Here is a 7,617-nt window from a genome sequence, read left to right as displayed (position 1 = left end):
ATCTGTGCGAACAGACTTTTGAATGATCAGCTGTCAGTTATGCCTGACCACATTTGTAATGGAAACTTCTGAAGTGATGCTGAAATTTTGGCTGCTTATGTTGGCCTTTCCCAAATGTCATCAATTAGGCAAAAATAGAATTCAGAAGAACTCACTGCCACTTCTTGTTGCTCCCTGCTACCAAAGTGTTACATTTTGAAAGGTGAGATAAGGGTGCAATCCTAACCAACTTTCCAGCACCAAGGTAAGGGCAATGCAACTCTGAGGTAAGGGAACAAACATTGCCTTACCTTGAGGAGGCCTCCGTGACTGCCCCCCAACTGCTGCATGCAGCACATGTCCCACTGGAACAGCTATGCCAGTGCTGGAAAGTCAGTTAGGATTGCACCCTGAGAGCCAACTGGGATGGGAGAAAAAGAATAAGGAAAAGCAAAGACAAAGTTAAGAGTTGACACTCAGTGCTGTTGTGTTATTCTTTGATGTATTATGATTACAATCCAGAAGAGGGCCATGCTGTTCCAATAATGAATAACCCAGGCAGTTCTATACTGATTTGATTCCTCCCAAATGCATGTACTGAGCAAAAAGACAGCCTGGGATGTCTGCCTTTCCTAAATGTCATCAGTTAGGCATTACAAGCAATGCGATACAAGCAATGCCTTGTGGATGTTTATATTATGGACATATTCTTCTAATAGAAAAGTCAGAATCTGACTTGTTTCAATAACTGGTTCTTCTGCTATGATTAATGAATCAAATAGATCAACAAACCTTGAGACATTGAAATGTATTGTTGATGGTTAAATAATAAAAGACCATACTTCTATCACTTGCCCCATAAGTGTCTTCTTTGATTTATAATAATAATGGGAGATTGATGTTCTTTCTTGCTCTAAAGCAGCTATACCTGCACGTCAATCCTTGAGTACTTTACTTGGATTTAATTTTCATTGATTTAAAATAGGCACTTGAATAAGCATGTTTATTCAGCCGTAGACTGTAAGTCTAAGCAGGAAGCATGTCCCTTTTATGTCTTCTATAGCACCTGTGGCCCTATATTTGTGATGAGCAGCCCAATCCTAACTTGTGTTGGAGTGGGCAGGCCAGCAGGCCTGAACTGCATCCTGCACAAGTTTGGGGCCAAAAGCAGCACAACCTGAGGCAAGGAGAAACCTTTCCTCTTATCCTGTGTCATGCTGCAGTGGCCTCATTGGGCCTACTTGGATCTGCGACACCTGACAAAGTGATGCAGATCTGAGCAGAACAGAATGGCCAGGGGCCTCGCTGCACTGCCTGGGAATGGGGGTTAGGATCCCACATAACTGCCCTCCTGCCCCAGGAATGCCCACCAGACATTCAGTCGACACAGACTTACCCCACCAGGCCTGGATCTGGCACGGGTAAGCCAGTGCAACTCCTTGCGCTGGCCTCCCTGGCTCCTAAGTCAGCGAAAACATATGTTATGGTAAGTTTGCGACAGTACTGGTGCTGTTCTGGTTTGTGCCTTAAATATAGTAGTGCAAGATGGCACTTCAATATACTTCTAAATAGCTATAGATTTGTGTGTGTGTGTGTGTGTGTGAGAGAGAGAGAGAGAGAGAGAGAGATTATTTTGTTGTAAGCTTTATTCAGTCACCATTTTATGGTAAGTAATATTTAAGTGCATATTTTGTTCCAGTGTAGTTGGGGAGGCAGGTAAAATGCCTTTCTGTTTGAGGTGGGTAAAAATGTACGTTATACAGTAGGAAATGTTTGCTCAGAACAGGGGTGTCCAAAGTTTTTGGCAGGAGGGCCACATCAGCTCTCTGACACTATGTTGGGGGCCGGGGAAAAAAAAAGAATTAATTTACATTTAAAATTTGAATAAATTTACATATGTTTACATAAGTGAATATATTAAAGATGAACTTATATGAATGAATGAAGGTCTTGCAATAGCTCAAGGCCTATACAAGCCTATACAAGCCTTGCACAAAGCAAGGCTGGCCTTTTCTTTCCTGCCGCTACTGCATCACAGATGTGAAAAAGCAAGCAGTGGAGGGAGCCCTCATCCCACAGCTCACGTGAGAGTTCAAACAATCGCCCTCACTCTGACAGCAGTTGCGTCCGGCCAGTGTGGGCTCCAACAAATCTCCAGAGGGCCAGAGGCTCATTGGAGACTGGGGGTTCCCTGAGGGCTGCACTGAGAGGCCTCGAGGGCCGCAAGTGGCCCCAGGGCCGGGGTTTGGGCACCCCTGGCTCAGAATAAAAAAGGACTTGCATTTAAGATGTTGCATAAATGACACACAGTTTAAATAGCCACTGCTGTTCTTTTTAAATAAAGTATTCAGTATAATGACCAGGCAATTTAGAACACGTCTCTCATTCAGAGCTGCTTCAGATCTTGTATATTTTCTACATGGAAATCATGCTGATTTTTTTTTAAGTGTAAAACTGGGTGTACGTCATGTGATGTGCAGTCAGGGGAGGCAGGGCCTCACCTAGCCCAGCAAGTTTATTTTTTTTTAAAAAAGTAAAGGACCCAAAAGTTTGAAAAGTACCTTTTACCTTTCCCAAGCTGCTTTTTTCTGCTCCAGTAGAGTCCACAGACGCATGGAGGAAGCAAGGAGAATTGCTTCTCAGCTCAGTTGCTATGGTGGCTTGCAGCAGACAGAACAGGCAGGGACAAATGTGCAGTTAAACGCTGGAGATGAGAGGCAACAGGGAGAGCTGCCTCTGTTTGCCCAGTAATAAAAAAGACAGCACCTCATCATTAATTGCTGGAGAGGCAGCAGGCAGAGCTGCCTCAGCTCACTATACAGCCTCTGTGCAAAGGGGCCCAGCTTGTACAAGCAACAGGGGAGGCATTGACTTGCCGGCTGCTTCTTTGGTGGACAGCACCAAAAATTGAGTGACTGCAGTCCTGCATAGCAGGGGGGGAGGGACATTAAAGGGAGGTAAGATCTGTAGACATTGAGCATGTGCAGAGTGCAGACACAGGGGGGAAAGAGAATGCTGATCGTTAAAGGTGTTGATCTTACTAGGCCTTGACTGGCAGTTGGCAAAGAGACTTGTGCATATCTTTGGTTGTGAGTATTGCCTGGCTGACACAGAGAGTCTGATCTGAGGTGGTGTGTGTGTATGTGTGTGAGATAGAGAGTATTGATGTTGTGCGTCCCTGGACCTCACCACACACTGCTGGTTGGCTTCAGCTTTCCTGTGCTTGTCTATCACACCTACACACAGTGAAATAGATTCCTAAGTGTCTTGGGTGTATCTTATAAGCTTGTCCTTTGTTCCTGTTAGCCATGGGCAATCCATTCTACAAGCCACTTAGGCTGTATCTACCAGTTTCTTAGTACTGGCCCAGTGGATCATAGGAATATTCCTCCACAAGAGAACTATCTTGAGAGTGTCTTGAATCCTAACCTTATCCATGTTCATTTGGAAGGAAGACCAACCTTGTTCAATTACATTTAAAACTGCATTATATGAATTGTAGCCATAGATTCTTGGGAATAAAACCTACTACACAGTCTTACATTGCAAGACCTTGGGGTGTCTCCGCCCCGCCCCCCCAGAATAAGCTTCTTCAGAGAATTAAACTGAAAGCTCAGTGAGTATTGGAAGAATTCTGCAGTTCACCACACTGAGAAAGGAATTTTCAGACCCCATCTTGGTATATATTCATGGCAAAATTCTTACTGTGGTTATTCTATAGAGCTGATTTTTAAATATGAAGAAATTATCTGAACTTGAGATAAGTTCCAGATGTATTCTTGATATGAGTGTCACTTAAAGCAATCTTAGCCAACTAATTTTATGAGCTTTAACCAAGTATGAATAAAACAATAATAAAAGAAAGTAGGTACTGTATGTGTCACAGAAGTCACTATTTTAGAAGAGGAATTCCCTCCTCTGTGTCAGAGAGGGGGATGCCTCTTCTGAGATGGTGCCAGCCAACTGGTTTTATAAATACCTGCATTCAAAATAAGTAACAGGTGTTTTATTTTTAAACAAAAATCTGATTGACTGGAGGCACATTTCATTCTGAAATGCTTTTTTACAGTTATCTTTCTACTATCCTAGCAGCTTCCTTAAGAGTTAGCAGAAGTGCCTCTAGCCATCTGAGCATGTACAGAAAACACATATTAATTTAAGATACACATAATATGAGCTAATCATGGCTCACCACTGTTAGGAGAAAATGGGATTTTCTTAGTTCCTCCTTGCATTAAAGATTAGTAATCTAGCTGTAGACTGTGACTTTTTTTCCTCTGGGAGACCGTGTTGATCCTGCTGGCCTAACATGGATTTCATGATCTGACAGAGCAGAGCTCTCACTGCAGGCTGGCGCTGGGTGGGCACCAACTCGGCACAGGGTGTCGCAGGCATGTCTTACGGCATGTTTGTGACACCCAGCACTGGCTGTACACTTGTATCACCAGCAATAAAGAGCTCAGGATTGGATTCTTAATCACCTTGGCAGCAGTCTACGTGGAGATGAAAACTATGAATAGCATGCAGCTTGATCTCATGTATGTTTACTCAGAAATAATGTTCTGTTGAGTTCAGTGAGACTTGCTTTCTAGGATTGTGCACAGAATTGCATCCTTAAAAGATGAGTCCTTGTTCTGTAATTCCTATATTTTTTTACCATCTCAAAGTTATTTAATGCCAAACATATATTTTAATGTGAATTTCTTATATTGGTTTGGTTTAAATTGTCAGGTGCTCTGCATGGAATGCCATACCCTTTGATCAGCATAATTATATAGATTACATACCTATTACTGGTAACTTGAATCACAGTATTATGAAGCCATATATCTCCACTGCTGGCCTATTGGTCAATCATCTTGACATCTGAATGTATTAACTTGCTAGGAGGGCAACAGAACAAAACTTAAACATCTCCCGGCTAAGTGATTTGTTGTATTTGACAGACCAAAGACATATAGAGTATATCTACCTTGTGCCTGCTGCAACAAAAGAGGCATGAACTTAAATTACAGCTGGGAGGAATGAAAGATTTATTGAGCCATTTCAGACTCATTAGGAGTTCCTTCCTTTATGTGCAATTAAGTGATACTTTTACAAGGCAGTTATTTATTTATTTATTTTAAACCCACAGAGTAGCTCCATATAATTTAAGCATTTGAGAGTCTGCAGGGCTCTCTTTTCAGTAATGTATATACAATGTGGCCTTTAATTACCTTGGCAGGTTTTGAGGATAGATAAAAAATTATAGTTTAAAACATAAGATCTTCAAAAAATTTTTCCAGTGGTTGGCAGTCAATCCATGCCTGTATTGTATTTGGAGCAAGACTAGCAGGAAAATTTGCAGCCAAAGTGTAGACAGTATAAACTGTTGTGGGTTGAAAAGAAAATGTCTTCCACACAAACAAAGGACAATTAATGCTTAGAGTTCTTGTAGCAGCTGGTTTATTAATTTACTTTATGTTGGCTGCCAACATTCAATTTTATCACCAAAGTACATCTGAAAATGGGTCATTCCCACTGAAATGTGTTCACCAACATGACTTTCATTTTCAGACTGTTTCCAGAGAAAAGATATTATCTTGGAAAAAATTTTTTAAATAAAGTTGTCAAGAAATATTGTTCAGAAGTCAAAAATCACAGTACTATTTGTGCATACCCAAGGAAGATTTGGCCTTGTGCATTCCAAACATAATGACAAACCTGAAATGGAGGGAAGTTACAAAAGCAATGTATGACATGGCCAGCATTGACCATCAGTTCATACTTTATTGGCAGAAATTGAAAGTCATCACCCCTCCCTCCAAAAGGCCAATTTAAGCCAGGAAAAAAACTGAGGGGGGGGGAATTTGAATCCAACACTCCAAGCTGTGTATTTCTAATTAAACCCTAAATCAAAAACATTCACATCATTCTTTACACTGCAGTGGTTCTCAAACTTTTAGCACCCACTTTTAGGGACCCACTTTTTAGAATGAGAATCTGTCAGGACCCACCAGAAGTAATGACATGACAGGAAATGACATCATCAAGAGGAAATTTTTAACAATCCCAGGCCGCAATCCTACCCACACTTACTCAGGAGTAAGTTCCATTGACTATCATTGTTAAAAGCATATACATAGTAGCCTAAAAGCATATACATAGTAGCCATAGTAGTTAAAAGTACAGATCTATAGTATTTCCCCAAATGCAGTCGCATACCATGGTAGCATCAAGTCTAATAAATTAAAAATAAAATATTGAAATGAATGAGCACCTACCCGAAATTGGCTTGTGACCCACCTAGTGGGTCCTGACCCACAGTTTGAGAAACACTGCTTTGTAGGATAGCAATAAACCAAATGATCACTTTGGAAGGACATACTGTATCATTAGATTTAACATAGGGTCTAATTTTCTTAGCTGCCCTCAAATACATAACTACAGTGTCAATAGCATATCACCATGTTCCAGCAAATCAATAAATCCTGTTGGGACCTGTACTCTCAGGGAAAAATTCTAAACAGTCCCATAAGAACTCAATCTGTGCAAGTCCTTGGGCAGAGAATTGCAACTCCGTACAGTTGTGCAGTTTTCCTGTGTGGTCACATTTTACTTTGGCCGCAATCCTACTTTCTAGCACTGACGTAAGGGCAGTACAACTCTGAGCTAAGGGAACAAACATTGCTTTACCTTGAGGAGGCCTCTGTGACTGCCCCCCAACTGGAGGATGCATCACATGCCCCACTGGCACAGCTATGCCAATGCTGGAAAGTTGGTTAGGATTGCACCCTTTGTTAGGCACACCTTCCATTTTCTATCAGCTGTTTAATGACAGAGGAAAGCAAGGGCAACTGTATTGGAGTCCTTCTTCCTCCTCTCAAAGAGTTGGTTTCTAGCCAGGTTCTACATATGCAGCCTTAATAACTGGGCTGAGGAATGACATGCACAGCAGCTGCATGCATTTGTGGTTCCTGAACTATCCTGAGAAAGGTATGCGCATGGAAGTCGGTTTCTGCATGTACATGGTGCCTAAGCTGAATTAGAGCAAGTTTTTGTGTGTTTGCTAGCTTCTCAAGAAACATCAAGACTTTGTTCTTCTGATTTTCCCCCCTCAAGATTTCTTTGATGCAGACTTTGGCAAGTCATGGCAAAAATGAACATGTTCACGTGCTTCATTTGATACTGGAAACCATTGTGCTGTAGTGGATAAAATGTTGTTTGAACACAGAAGATCTGAGTTCACATTCCAAATATTTAACTGGTGCAAATATGAGCAGCCTGTGTCTACGAGTCGCCTGGGCCTAGGACAGAGGTTTGGATCCGGTGTGCACTAATGCGGCCAATCCTGCCCCCCACCTGGGCCCGATCCACTTCCTGTTCCACCCTCCTCCACCTAATAATGCTCCCTCCCCACCCCTGGAATGCCTTTCCACCACCCTCTCCCATCCCTGCACCACCCGGCAAAAACTTACCTCCTCTGGCCAGTGCAGGGGCTGGATCTAGCCCCAGTATGGCAGGGTGGGCCTTCATGCTGGCCCAGTCAACTCCCAGGTCAGCACAAATGTGCTTTACGGCATGTTTGAGACATTTGGTAGCTGGCTCAGGGGGTCTGTACTGGTTCAGCCTGAGGTTTGGATCAGGCCATTAGTCTAA

The sequence above is a fragment of the Tiliqua scincoides genome, chromosome 1 (assembly GCF_035046505.1).
Source record: "Tiliqua scincoides isolate rTilSci1 chromosome 1, rTilSci1.hap2, whole genome shotgun sequence".
Lineage (NCBI taxonomy): Eukaryota > Metazoa > Chordata > Lepidosauria > Squamata > Scincidae > Tiliqua > Tiliqua scincoides.
This window is presented reverse-complemented; position numbering follows the sequence as displayed.